At 37.8% G+C, this 7827-nt stretch overlaps 1 non-coding gene across 1 annotated transcript; it reads right to left on the bottom strand.

Annotated features, from left to right (window-relative positions):
- Nucleotides 1-3025: 3025 nt before the first annotated feature.
- Nucleotides 3026-3133, bottom strand: LOC112752654 (small nucleolar RNA R71). Its single transcript, XR_003177080.1, has one exon. It is a non-coding gene; the product is annotated as a small nucleolar RNA R71 (small nucleolar RNA).
- Between the last annotated feature and the right edge of the window lie 4694 nt (nt 3134-7827).

Below are 7827 nucleotides of genomic sequence, written 5' to 3'. Positions count from 1 at the left end.
GCCATTGACAACGGTGATGCCTCCAGATGATTAGCCATGCAGTGACAGCGTATCGGACCATTTTCACAGAGAGGATGAGATGTAACCATTGACAACGGTGATGCCCTTACAGAAAGCTTACCATGGAAAGGAGTAAGACTGATTGGATGAAGACAGCGGGAAAGCAGAGATTCAGAGGAACGAAAGCATCTCTATACGCTTATCTGAAATTCTCACCAATGAATTACATAAGTATTTCTATCTTTATTTTCTGTTTATTTATTATTATTATTCGAAAACTCCATAACCATTTGATATCCGCCTGACTGAGATTAACAAGATGACCATAGCTTGCTTCATACCAACAATCTCTGTGGGATCGACCCTTACTCACATAAGGTTTTATTACTTGGACGACCCAGTGCACTTGTTGGTTAATTGTGCGAAGTTGTGAAGTTATGTTTGGACCATGGTATGGTGCACCAGTTATTGGCGCCATTGCCAGGGAGAGAATGAACAACAAATTTTACAACCGCAGAGTAACAATTTTGCATACCAAGTTTTTGGCGCCGTTGCCGGGGATTGATTTCGCATTTATTTCCGGTAACACTAGTGCCAAGTTTGATCCGGCAACAACACCAAGTTTTTGGCGCCGTTGCCGGGGATTGTTCGAGTTTGGACAACTGACGGTTCATCTTGTTGCTCAGATTAGGTAATTTTCTTCTTATTTTGTTTTCAAAAAGTTTTCAAAAATTTTTCAAAAATATTTTCTTCTTTTTCGTTTTTCCCAATTAATTTTTGAAAAAAAAAATAATATTTTCAAAAAAAAATATTTTTTCTTCAGAATTTTTAAGAATGAATTCTAGCGTTTCATGAAAAATGTAGAAGCCTGGCTGGCTGTAAAGCCATGTCTAATTCTTTTAGACTGAGGCTTCCACTTATAAGTATATGAAGTTGGATGAAGTTTCAGCTGTTGTATGCCTGATTTGTATCTTCTAAAGCTTGGCTGGCTATTAAGCCATGTCTAACCCTCATATTGGAGCTTTAGACTAAAGAGCACAAGATTCCTGGAATTCATATTAAAAATCTTGGAATCCTTATTTTTCTTTTTCACATAAATTTTCAAAAAAATCCAAAAAAATCATAAAATCATAAAAATAAAAAATATTTCATGTTTCTTGTTTGAGTCTTGAGTCAATTGTAAGTTTGGTGTCAATTGCATATTCATTTTGCATCTTTCGAAAAAATCATGCATTCATAGTGTTCTTCATGATCTTCAAGTTGTTCTTGGAAAATCTTCTTGTTTGATCTTGATGTTTTCTTGTTTTGTGTCTTTTCTTGTTTTTCATGTGCATTTTTGCATTCATAGTGTCTGAACATGAAAGATTTCTAAGTTTGGTGTTTTGCATGTTTTCTTTGCATATAAAATTTTCAAAAAATAAGTTCTTGATGTTCATCATGATCTTCAAAGTGTTCTTGGTGTTCATCTTGACATTCATAGCATTCTTGCAGGCATTCATTGTTTTGATCCAAAATTTTCATGCATTGCATCATTTTCATGTTTTTCTCTTTCATCATTAAAAATTCAAAAATAAAAAAATATCTTTCCCTTTTTCTCTCATAAATCTCAAAAATTTGGATTGACTTTTTCAAAAATTTTAAAAAATTCAATTGTTTCTTATGAGTCAAATCAAATTTTCAATTTAAAAAAATCTTATCCTTTCCAAAATATCTTTCAAAAATCTTTTTCTTAATTTTATATCATATTTTCAAAAATAACATCATCAATTAATGTTTTGATTCAAAAATTTCGAGTTTGCTACTTACTTGTTAAGAAAGATTCAAACTTTAAATTCTAGAATCATATCTTGTGATTTCTTGTGAGTCAAGTCATTAATTATGATTTTAAAAATCAAATCTTTTTTCAAAACTAATTCTAATCATATCTTCCTATCATATCTTTTTTTTTTAAATCTTATCTTTTTCAAAAATTTGATTTTCAAATATCTTTTTTAACTTCTTATCTTCTTATCTTTTCAACATTGATTTTCAAATCTTTTTCAACTAACTAATTGACTTTTTATTTGTTTCTTATCTTTTTCAAAACTACCTAACTAACTCTCTCTCTGTAATTTTCGAAAATCTCTTCCCTTTTTTTCAATAATTCTTTTTAATTAAATAGTTATTTCAATTTTCAATTTTAATTTGATTTTATTCCTAATTTTCGAAAATTACTAACCTTTTTCAAAAACTATTTTCAAAATTTAACTTTAAATTTTAATTTTAATTTTCGAAAACCCTCTCACCTCTCATCTCCTTCTATTTATTTATTCATTTACTAACACTTCTCTTCATCTCAATTCACTGCTCTTATCCTTACCCTTGTGTTTGGATTCTCCTCCCTTCTCTTCTTTACATTACATTCTCTTCTTCTTCTACTCACACAAAGGAACCTCTCTCTACTGAGGCAAAGAGGATCCCTATTATTATTTTCTGTTCCCTTCTTTTTCATATGAGCAGGAGCAAGGACAAGAACATTCTTGTTGAAGCAGACCCTGAACCTGAAAGGACTTTGAAGAAGAAACTAAGAGAAGCTAAAATACAACAATCCAGAGATAACCTTACAGAAATTTTCGAACAGGAAGAGGAGATGGCAGCTGAAAATAATAATAATGCAAGGAAGATGCTTGGTGACTTTATTGCACCTAATTCCAATTTACATGGAAGAAGCATCTCCATCCCTACCATTGGAGCAAACAATTTTGAGCTGAAACCTCAATTAGTTTCTCTAATAAAATAAAACTGCAAGTTTCATGGACTTCCATCTAAAGATCCTTTTCAGTTCTTAACTGAATTCTTGCAGATTTGTGATACTATTAAGACTAATGGAGTTGATCCTGAAGTCTACAGGCTCATGCTTTTCCCGTTTGCTGTAAGAGACAGAGCTAGAGTGTGGTTGGACTCTAAACCCAAAGATAGCCTAAACTCTTGGGATAAGCTGATCACGGCTTTCTTAGCCAAGTTCTTTTCTCCTCAAAAGCTGAGTAAGCTTAGAGTGGATGTTCAAACCTTCAGACAGAAGGAAGGTGAATCCCTCTATGAAGCTTGGGAGAGATACAAGCAACTGACTAAAAAGTGTCCTTCTGACATGCTTTCAGAATGGACCATCCTGGATATATTCTATGATGGTCTGTCTGAATTAGCTAAGATGTCATTGGATACTTCTGCAGGTGGATCCATTCACCTAAAGAAAACGCCTGCAGAAGCTCAAGAACTCATTGACATGGTTGCTAACAACCAGTTTATGTACACTTCTGAGAGGAATCCTGTGAGTAATGGGACGCCTCAGAAGAAAGGAGTTCTTGAAATTGATACTCTGAATGCCATATTGGCTCAGAACAAAATATTGACTCAGCAAGTCAATATGATTTCTCAGAGTCTGAATGGAATGCAAGCTGCATCCAACAGTACTCAAGAGGCATCTTCTAAAGAAGAAGCTTATGATCCTGAGAACCCTGTAATAGCAGAGGTGAATTACATGGGTGAACCATATGGAAACACCTATAATCCCTCATGGAGAAATCACCCAAATCTCTCATGGAAGGATCAACAAAATCCTCAACAAGGCTTTAATAATGGTGGAAGAAACAGGTTTAGCAATAGCAAGCCTTTTCCATCATCCACTCAGCAACAGACAGAGAACTCTGAACAAAATACCTCTAATTTAGCAAACTTAGTCTCTGATCTATCTAAGGCCACTCTGAGTTTCATGAATGAAACAAGGTCATCCATTAGAAATTTGGAAGCACAAGTGGGCCAGCTGAGTAAGAAGATCACTGAAACCCCTCCTAGTGCTCTCCCAAGCAATACAGAAGAAAATCCAAAAGGAGAATGCAAGGCCATTGATATAACCATCATGGCCGAATCCAAGGAGGAAGGGAAGGACGTGAATCCCAAGGAGGAAGACCTCCTGGGACGTCCAGTGATCAATAAGGAGTTTCCCTCTGAGGAACCAAAGGAATCTGAGACTCATCTAGAGACCATAGAGATACCATTGAACCTCCTTATGCCATTCATGAGCTCTGATGAGTATTCTTCTTCTGAAGAGAATGAGGATGTTACTAAAGAGAAAATTGCCAAGTTCCTTGGTGCAATCATGAAGCTGAATGCCAATTTATTTGGTAATGAGACTTGGGGAGATGAACCTCCCCTGTTCACCAATGAACTAAATGCATTGGATCAACTGAGACTGCCTCAGAAGAAACAGGATCCTGGAAAGTTCTTAATACCTTGTACCATAGGCACCATGATCTTTGAGAAGTCTCTGTGTGACCTTGGGTCAGGAATAAACCTCATGCCACTCTCTGTAATGGAGAAACTAAGAACCCTTGAGGTACAGAAAGCCAATTTCTCATTAGAAATGGCAGACAAATCCATGAAAATAGCTTATGGACAAGTAGAGGACATGTTAGTAAAGGTTAAAGACCTTTACATCCCTACTGATTTCATAATCCTGGATACTGGTAAGGATGAGGATGAATCCATCATTCTTGGAAGACCCTTCCTAGCCACAGCAAGAGCTGTGATTGATGTGGACAGAGGATAATTGATCTTTCAATTAAATGAGGACAACCTTGTGTTTAAAACTCAAGGATCTCTCTCTGTACCCTTGGAGAGGAATCATAAAAAGCTTCTCTCAAAACAGAGTCAACCAGAGCCCCCACAGTCAAACTCTAAGTTTGGTGTTGGGAGGCCACAACCAAACTCTAAGTTTTGTGTTGAACTCCCATATCCAAACTCTAAGTTTGGTGTTGGGAAGTCTCAACAATGCTTTGAACATCTGTGAGGCTCCATGAGAGCCCACTGTCAAGCTATTGACATTAAAGAAGCGCTTGTTGGGAGACAACCCAATTTTTATTTAATTATATTTTTTATTAGTTATATGTCTTCATAGGTTCATGATCATGTGGAGTCACAAAAACAACTGAAAAAATTGAAGAAAAATCAAAAACAGCATAAAAAACAGCACACCCTGGAGGAAGAGCTTACTGGCGTTTAAACGCCAGTAAGGAGCATCTGGCTGGCGTTCAACACCAGAACAGAGCATGGATCTGGCGTTGAACGCCAGAAACAAGCAGCATTCTGGCGTTTAGACGCCAGAAATGCACACTGAGGAAGAGCTGGCGCTGAACGCCAGAAACAAGCATCTGGCTGGCGTTTAACGCTAGAAATATGCTGCATTTAGGCGCTGAATGCCCAGAACAAGCATCAATTCGGCGTTTAAACGCCAGAATTGCATGCAAAGGCATTTTACATGCCTAATTGGTGTAGGGATGCAAATCCTTGACACTTCAGGATCTGTGGATCCCACAGGATCAACTCAGCATCTGTGGACCCCACAGGATCCCCACCTACCACCACTCACTCTCTTCCCTCTTCTCAATGTGCATCTTCTCTTCCCAATAAACATTCTTTCCCAAAACTCTTCACCAATCACCTCAATCTCTCTTTCCTATCACCACTTCACCATTCACATCCATCCACTCTTCCCCATAAACCTACCTCATAAACTCCACCTACCTTCAAAATTCAAAATCAATTTCCCACCCAAACCCACCCTATATGGCCGAAACTAAACCCCCTCCCCTCCCTATATAAAGCCCTCCATTCTTCCTCATTTTCACACAACACAACCCTCTCTTCCCCTTCTTGGCCGAATACACCTCTCCCTCCTCTCCTCCATATTTTCTTCTTCTTCTTCATCTATTCTTTCTTCTCTTACTCGAGGGCGAGCAATATTCTAAGTTTGGTGTGGTAAAAGCATAAAGCTTTTTGTTTTTCTATTACCATTGATGGCACCCAAGACCGGAGAATCCTCTAGAAAAGGGAAAGGGAAGACAAAAGCTTCCACCTCCGAGTCATGGGAGATGGAAAGATTCATCTCCAAAGCTCATCAAGACCACTTCTATGATGTTGTGGCCAAGAAGAAGGTGATCCTCGAGGTCCCTTTCAAACTCAAGAGAAATGAGTATCCGGAAATCCGACATGAAATCCAAAGAAGAGGTTGGGAAGTTCTAACAAAACCCATCCAACAAGTCGGAATTCTAATGGTTCAAGAGTTCTATGCTAATGCATGGATCACTAGGAACCATGATCAAAGTAAGAACCCAAACCCAAAGAATTATCTCACCATGGTTCGGGGGAAATATTTAGATTTTAGTCCGGAAAATGTGAGGTTGGCGTTTAACTTGCCTATGATGCAAGGAGATGCATGCCCCTACACTAGAAGGGTCAACTTTGATCAAAGGTTGGACCAAGTCCTCATGGACATATGTGTGGAAGGAGCTCAATGGAAGATTGACTCAAAAGGCAAACCGGTTCAACTTAGAAGACTGGACCTCAAGCCTGTGGCTAGAGGATGGTTGGAGTTCATCCAACGCTCCATCATCCCCACTAGCAACCGATCTGAAGTTACTGTGGATCGGGCCATCATGATTCATAGCATCATGATTGGTGAGGAAGTAGAAGTTCATGAAGTCATCTCCCTTGAACTCTACAAAATAGCCGAAAAGTCCTCCCCCTTGGCAAGGCTAGCTTTCCCTCATCTGATTTTCCATCTATGTTACTCAGCTGGAGCTTTCATAGAAGGAGACATTCCCATTGAGGAAGAAACGCCCATCACTAAGAAAAGGATGGAGCAAACAAGAGAGCCCACTCATGGAGCTCAAGAAACTCATGAGGAAGCTCACCATCAAGAAATCCCTGAGATACCTCAAGGGATGCACTTTCCTCCACAGAATTTTTGGGAGCAAATCAACACCTCCCTAGGAGAATTAAGTTCCAACATGGGACAATTAAGGGTGGAACATCAAGAGCACTTCATTATCCTTCATGAAATTAGAGAAGATCAAAGAGCAATGAGGGAGGAGCAACAAAGACAAGGAAGAGACATAGAAGAGCTCAAGGATATCATTGGTTCCTCAAGAAGGAAACGCCACCATCACTAAGGTGGACTCATTCCTTGTTCTTAAATTTTCTGTTTTTCGTTTTCTTATGTTAAATGTTTATCTATGTTTGTGTCTTTATTACATGATCATTAGTATCTAAGTGTCTATGCCTTAAAGTAATGAATATGAATCCATCACCTCTCTTAAATGAAAAATATTTTAATTCAAAAGAACAAGAAGTACATGAGTTTCAAATTTATCCTTGAACTTAGTTTAATTATATTGATATGGTGACAATGCTTCTTGTTTTCTGATTGAATGCCTGAACGGTGCATATGTCTTTTGAAGTTGTTGTTCATGAATGTTAAATATGTTGGCTCTTGAAAGAATGATGGCAAGGAGACATGTTATTTGATAATCTGAAAAATCATAAAAATAATTCTTGAAGCAAGAAAAAGTAGTGAATACAAATAGCTTGCAGAAAAAAAAAAGAAAAAAAATGGCAAAAAAAAATAATAGAAAGAAAAAAAGAAAAAACAAGCAGAAAAAGCCAAAAGCTCTTAAAACCAAAAGGCAAGAGCAAAAAGCCAATAGCCCTTAAAACCAAAAGGCAAGGGTAATAAAAAGGATCCCAATGCCTTGAGCATCAGTGGATAGGAGGGCCTAAAGGAATAAAATCCTGGCCTAAGCGGCTAAACCAAGCTGTCCCTAATCATGTGCTTGTGGCATGAAGGTGTCAAGTGAAAACTTGAGACTGAGCGGTTAAAGTCAAGGTCCAAAGCAAAAGAAGAGTGTGCTTAAGAACCCTGGACACCTCTAATTGGAGACTTTAGCAAAGCTGAGTCACAATCTGAAAAGGTTCACCCAGTTATGTGTCTGTGGCATTTATGTATCCGGTGGT

Source organism: Arachis hypogaea, chromosome 15 (assembly GCF_003086295.3).
Source record: "Arachis hypogaea cultivar Tifrunner chromosome 15, arahy.Tifrunner.gnm2.J5K5, whole genome shotgun sequence".
NCBI lineage: Eukaryota > Viridiplantae > Streptophyta > Magnoliopsida > Fabales > Fabaceae > Arachis > Arachis hypogaea.
The sequence above is the reverse complement of the archived record's forward strand: the minus strand, read 5'-3'. Positions and strand labels throughout refer to the sequence as shown.